General features: G+C 39.4%; 1 long non-coding RNA gene across 2 annotated transcripts; it reads right to left on the bottom strand.

Annotated features, from left to right (window-relative positions):
- Positions 1–3,688: 3,688 nt before the first annotated feature.
- Positions 3,689–6,478, bottom strand: LOC142160538 (uncharacterized). Of its 2 annotated transcripts, XR_012693269.1 has the most exons (4): positions 6,050–6,478; positions 3,978–4,100; positions 3,809–3,889; positions 3,689–3,719 (listed from the first exon to the last, which is right to left on the bottom strand). It is a non-coding gene; the product is annotated as an uncharacterized LOC142160538 (long non-coding RNA). The 2 variants fall into 2 exon arrangements; XR_012693268.1 differs by lacking the exon at positions 6,050–6,478 and having other exon boundaries at positions 3,978–4,385.
- Positions 6,479–7,331: the final 853 nt, after the last annotated feature.

Genomic DNA, 7,331 nt, shown 5'->3' on the forward strand with positions numbered 1-7,331 from the left:
ATAATAATTCATAGTTCATGGTAGTATAAAATATATACCCATCTGTACTTTCTCTGCTGTCTTTCTGGCAGATTTTGACATAGGATGTTTTGGCAAACTGTTTTGCACACAAGATCGGGCCCTGTGTGTCGTTTGTGAAAACTACGTTAACTGTATAGAAAAACCACGAGAGCACGTCCTTTGTGTGGGAGGGTGACTCACTTCCTCTCTCATTGTTTAGATTGTGGAATGTTTGCAGTACTGCCAGCATGTGTGTGAGTCTGTATAGCATGTGCAGGAAACAGCTTGTCACAGGGAAACTGCAATACTCCTTGCTAGAAAAGCTGACAATCAAAATTCCTTTAATGCTCAAGACTATGGGAACCATCTTTAAAAATCAACTCTCTGCTCTATTTAGCATATGAAGCATGGAGAAGTGACCGTTACAGATGCACAGGTAGTAATGTCCTGCAGTAGTCTGTGTCACTAGATCCCTACTACTGGTAGGGAGTATTAGTTCCAGCAAGAACACCCAGTAGTTATAAAATGAGCTTGTTTCAATTAACATTCTGTATTTTAAAAACTACCGAATCCCATAATTAAAAAGGCGGTAACATAATATGAACGTATTACCTCCCCAGTCCGTTATAGGCAGTTGCAGTTCTTTCTACATAATTAAGACAGTGCCCTTATGGGATTTGATACAAAAACAATAATCAGATGCACTTGTGAAAAGTATGTATCTTAAATAGGCTCAAACTCCTACCCTCTGAAGAATGGGTGGGACTTCCTCTTGATTCTCCGGTAGTCAATCCTTTCCTCAGATGTGGCAGGTTCTCACCCTGCCACACTTGGTAACACTGTTTAGTACCATGTTGGAAAATTGTCATGCTTATAACCTAATAAGGATATCCTAAAATCTGAATATACTTTAGATAAAATGGTTACCAGCAGGTCACTGTGTGTAAGTAAACAAGGTATTAATGTATTTTGACGAAGGAGACAGACATGTTTCAGGGTTGAGTTTTCTGTTAGTACTTTGGTTTTTACTCACCAATGCCATGTTCTCACAGAAGAACAATCAGCCCTTTTTAATGTCCAGTAAAGAGTTCCAAGGACAATAAATGCTTGACTAAAAATTATTTAGGCTAATAAGGAGCATAATTGGGTCACTACAGTCGTAGTGTATAATCCTTATGGGAAACAAAATGGATGAAAGCAATATTTTTCATAATACAAACTGAGAAGGCGTCTGTATTAATTTGTAACCGCTGAAAGTAACAACATATAACGTGAGTCAACGGTATATACATGCCCTTTAAGGAACCTATGAGAATAATGTAACTCCCCAAGGAATCAATATAACATAATCATGTTTCATATGTATATATGTGAAAAATCCTTTCCAGAAGAGAGTTATAATATATTTTATTGAACCCATTACTAAGCATTTCTGGGGACCAAAGGCAATGAAACAGTTGTAAAACAAATTAACATACCAGCACACCTCTTTCATTGATGTCACTGAAGTTAACACATATTTACATAGCAAGCAGAACAAAAACATGGTATGAATTAATACTACTACTACAACTACTACTACTAATAATAATAATCCATTCCAGTGGATCCATGCTTGCTAAACCATTCCTTGTCCCCACACTGTGTAAAAAGTATCACTCAATCTTGGTCCGCCATGTGTTTATGAATTATTAATTCAGGGTGGTTGGGGTCAAAAATGTGTGACCCTGTAATGCAGCACAATACTATGCACACAGTTTTCACCAGCACACAGTACCTTTTTTTTTATCATGCACACAGTACCTTTACCTTGTTAAGGTACTACTTGGTAGTGTGGGGAGGATTATAATGCATTTGACATTTTTAATTGTAAGGTTAAGTACTGGGTCAAGCTAAAACCTGACCTGAATGGATTTGGGGAATAATGCACCCCCCAGCTATTATTTTAGTTGCAGGATTTAGGGGTTTGCATTTTTACCTCAGACAGATAACTATCTGCAGGGTTTGTTGTGAATATGGCCATGTGAAGGAATACTGTCCGAAAGGTAGGAATGGCAGAAATTGTTAAAAGCCAGTACATAAAATAGGGAGATGCCCAGATCCCAACAAGTGTGATATTTGTGGAGATTCAGGGCACACTTACAGAGTATAATATTTAGAAAGATGAGTTGCTGATGTTGGTAGTCACTGAGGATGAATTGAAGCCAGTGGTAATAGGAACTGTGGTACTTGTATGTGTGAAGAAAATAAACTGAATTTTGTTTTTGTGGGGGTGTAAAATGAATTCTATGAAAAGAGAAAGTGAAAGAAACACTGGGGATTCCAGTTGTTGGAGTATATTTGAATATGAACTATATTGCACAAGTGTTGAGGTTAAATGGAAAGCAGTAAGGCAGTATGCATGGTATAATTTGCTAATAGGTCAATGTTGTATAGCTTGAGATTTGAGACAATGGGCCTGAGTCATTAAGGAGAGCAAAGCATAAAAAAGGAGTAACATTTGCACCTGGGCAAAACCATGTTGCATTTGAGGGGGAGGTAAATTTAAAATGTGGGGACAGATTTATAGTTGGGATAGGGCATATCCTAGATCAACTTTACATTTCAGTGTAGTAATAAAGCTATTAAGTATTTGTGTGCTAGATGAAAAAACAGTCATTATTTAACTTATGCGCAAAATAATAAACTACTTTGCACCCCTTAAATTGTAACATGGTTTGTCCCAGAGAACATTTACCCATTTTTTGCCTTAATGACTCAGGCCCAATGAGTTTTGGTGGCATGAAGCTGTATAGTGTAATAGATTTTTTTTATTAGAAAGTGTGATCTGATTGATGTACAAATGACAGAAGAAAGTAAAATGTTACATGAAAGGGAAGATTTTGTTGAGGAGGCCAAAAGAAGCTGCGTTAAGGGTGAGAGAACACGGGAACAAAAGGGAGGGCAAATAGACAGACATGTTATATGGATGAGTATCCATAGACTAAACCTGGGTACACACTACAGGGTTTTTATCCAATAATCGGCTCAACCAGCCGACATACGACCGCTCGTTCGAAAGTCGGGTCAGTGTGTGTAGTGACACGATGGTCGAAAGTCTGCCCAAATGGACGATTGTCGCCTCATTTGGTTGGTCGTACCGTTTAATTTTTTCGTTCCAATCTCCTTTCCGTTGTGTAGTGTGTATAAATTTCCGACCAATCCACGACAATCCTCCGATACTTCCTCGACATGGGGGGTGTGTGTATGTAAATTTGTGATGCCTGTACCAGTCCCACGTGGTGCGGTATCCGCACATCACTGTGTTTTGTATAGATGTGTATTGCACCTGTCTGGCTGCAGACCATTACACTTGTATAAAGCACGTGTGTTATTACCCTTTGCATCTATGTTGGGAACCTATTCATATTTACCCTTTATAAACTTATACCTTTATAAATTATTAAACTTATAAAGACATATTAACCTTTATTAACTAATATTTGTAAAATACCAAGAATAAACCACACAGTGTTCATGCAACAGTTTTATTGCAGGAAAAAGTAAAAAAAAATTTTTATTACAGAATATGACAAGTGAAAAAAATAGTATTACACTTTAAAGGTGCTAGTGGTTTGTGGTAGAACAGTTGCAAACAGCATACACATTTCAACAAAATTTTTCTCAAGGTTTTTCATTTTTTTCTTGATGTCGCTTGGGTTTCTATTCCCTTTCTTTACCTACGAAACAAGGAAATAAAAAATGTTTACCATTAAACTTCTATATCTGTAATTTATATCCAACACCAGAAATACTCTCATTTGCTCACCTTGCACACTGCTCGAGATCAGTTTATGTTGTGGTCCCTGTGGCGCTATCGCAATAATAGCGGACTTAACCTCCATATATTCTGGAAAACAGGCGCCATTTTGGTTAATTATAATGGTGCAGATATGTGCCCAAAGCATTTAGTTTTCTATACATGTTCACTGAAATACCTTCGTGTATAACTTCTCTCATATCTTGGTATTCAACATCAATTTTTTCTTGTTTGATAACAGGTGTTACATTAGTGGTATCAGTGGTATATAAACAGGCCTTCTCACCGTTAATTCTTCATTCTGACTAAAAAAAATCTATGTTACAAATTAGGCGTTTACATTTCTTTGTGTGAAACTAGAATGAAATAAAGTCCTTCAAACAGGTACACTACACGTGCTACTCATCTTTTTTAATGTTGTATTCGTACTGGTCCAGTAATTTTACCATAATCTCCACCTCTCTTGGGCTCATTAGCTTTGCTCTTTGCTCTTCTTGAGCATCTCCAACCCCCACCTTAACTTTAACAACATTTTTGGCCCTTCCAGCACCATCTCTGACTCCATAGCTGCAACCCCCACTGACACCTTCTCCTCACCCGCAAACCCCACTGACACCTTCTCCTCACCCGCAACCCCCACTGACACCTTCTCCTCACCCGCAACCCCCACTGACACCTTCTCCTCACCCGCAACCCCCACTGACACCTTCTCCTCACCCGCAACCCCCACTGACACCTTCTCCTCACCCGCAACCCCCACTGACACCTTCTCCTCACCCGCAACCCCCACTGACACCTCCTCACTTGCCATCTTCTCACACTCCTCGGCGCCAGACAGGCACCTGTCATTTTATACACTCAGACATGGGCGTTCGTTTCTCTGCGAGAAAAGTCACGACTGTGGAATTCGAGGGATCAACAATGCAATGTTATCAGGACATAACTTGACTTGTCACAGAGAATCAACAACTTGGGGACCAGGAGATTAGAGATCACTGGGGCTTCTCCTTCAGTCTTTTTGGTATGCTCAGGATAAGTTATATAATACCGGATCTCAAGACAAACCTCTGGGCCTCCTATGCAAACTAGGCATTCCTATGCCCACTTCGATAGCTTCAACATCAACCAACTCCTGGAGATGTGAACTGTACACCCATGGTCTAGCCAGTAATTAAAGTCTTTCATAATACCTCTAGGGCTCACTTGTAACTAATTGGTAAAAAGACTTTTGAACCTTACCTTATTATTTAACATTTGCTGTTTTATGATTTTAGAACAAGTTCTTGTGACTTATGATTGTCTTTCTATAAAGATTGCGGAATTTCTACTCTTTATAATTTCTGTTGCACTTACCAAATTACATTAAAGAATGGATGTTTTTCTCTTGCAAGTATTAAGCAAAATGTCGGGATGCTTTGATTGTCTGTATACCCTTTTATTCTGCGCGATCTGTTAGTAATCTAGGATAGCAACATTCTACACTCTGGTTTACATTTTTACCTGAGAATAAAGTTTTTCACTCTCATTTCACCAATAAAGTTTACTTCCCTATAGCCTGTCCCTATAAATGTCCAGATTGTCCAAATATGCAAATCTCTTATCCCTATGAGTGAATGTGTACAATGAGAGCTCACCTATCATTGTGGATTTGGAAGTCATTATTGGCTCAACACTTCACTCATTACTTCCCCAGTTTATACAATATGAATAAGATTGTTCAGAGCAGGGGTGGGGAACCTTTTTTCTGCCAAGGGCCTTTTGGATATTTATAAAATCATTTGAGGGCCATACAAAATTATCCACTTAAAAATAATCAACTTCATCCTGCTTTTTCTCTCCTTTATCTGTCTCCCCTCTTTCATACTGTGCACATGGATATAAAGGGAATCACCATAGGAATACAAGTATATTCTTACTTGCACATGACATGCAATATTCTGGACTTTTGGGGGGGAATTCTATTAGCCGCAAAATGTTTCACAAACATTCCAGAGACACTTCGAGATGAAGATTTCATAGAAATCCCCGCTCATTTTTCCTTGCTCCTATATGGAGTGAGAGGAAAAATGAGCAGAGATTTCTATTGTAATTACCAGCAATGTGCGCGGCTCGATGTTCGCGCGCCACATCGTCGACAATTTAATTTCCCCCTTGTAGTCTAAAGTTAAGTACATAGGCAGCAACAGGTTCATGGGTTAATATTCTCTATTACACATATACAAATGCCTGATTCACCTTTCTTCTCTATACTTCCTTGACCAATCCGCCTGTCACACTTCTGGTATTATGAACGGAACCCAATAGCCAGGTAGTTCTGTAGTAAACAGGATTTATTTTGGATATAGAAATAAATCTTAAATATCCAGCAAGCAAGTCCGAAGTATCAACAAGATAAATATCTTGTAGAGGTATCAAGGAATTATATTCCAAATCACAAGGGAACAAGGTTCTGTGGAAGCATCTGGTTCAGACACAAACACAATACTCGAGCAAAGGCTGCATAACAGGAAGTGCCTTTTCTAGGCCCAAACAGGAAATGAGATCCAAGATGGAATCTTCCTGAGACAGTTCTGGCCATCTTGGATAAGGGCTATTGTAAGGGCAAGTTTATATCAGAGATCCAAGATGGAAACTTCATGCGGCAATCACGGCCATCTTGAATGAGGGCAAATCTAAGGGCAAGAAGTGGCTGCATCCGCTTGAGTTTGGCACGCCCCTACTGTAGATTGCGCCTTCCCCGCCCCTTTCATTCCCAAAATCGTATGCTGTAGTAAGTGTACTTTGCGTTTGACGATGCAGCGGGCAGGGCTATGTTCACGGACATATCTCCCAGTTCTGAGCATGCGTAGAGTTTTTGTGCATACTATACGCTCTAAATCAGCAGAAACGTACCTTGAGGATCTATATGTCTACTCAAGATAGAGCTCTATTTTTTGTTACACCTGCATGTGAAAGACCAAAGTTTTTGGGCGAGGAGTGGGAGTAGGATGAGGTGCCCACACCCCCCCTGCTCCTTTACTGTCCTTCCCTACCTGCCATTATTTCTTCCCTGTTTTCCTTTTTGTATGGTATTATTTTCCAAGTAAAAATTCTGTAGAGATGACTATGCTATGTTTGTTTTTATAAGGCTGTAACATTGTATCTGTCCCTTTTGCACATTGAAATTAAAAGAGTTCCAGTGCCATAAAAACCTACTTATCTGGCTAATAACACCCAGGAAATTCATCATCCTCAGTCATGACCGGACTTCGGAACCTTATTCCAAGCCAAGTGAGACTTGCACATAATCTGAGCTGTTACAAGCTCTGATCTACAACTAGCTCAGAGTTGTCCGACCAGGACCCCTATCTGTTCTTTCCATGTTTGCATGGGGTTCTTCCGGGTGCTCTGCTTTCCTCACACACTCCAAAGAGACACTGATAGATTAATTGGCTTCTGACGAAATTAACCCTAGTGTATGTGTCCTTGTTGTAGGATATAGATTGTAAGCTCCACTGTGACTGGATTGATTTTGATGAGATATCTTATTAAA

Source organism: Mixophyes fleayi, chromosome 6 (assembly GCF_038048845.1).
Source record: "Mixophyes fleayi isolate aMixFle1 chromosome 6, aMixFle1.hap1, whole genome shotgun sequence".
In the NCBI taxonomy this organism is placed as follows: domain Eukaryota; kingdom Metazoa; phylum Chordata; class Amphibia; order Anura; family Limnodynastidae; genus Mixophyes; species Mixophyes fleayi.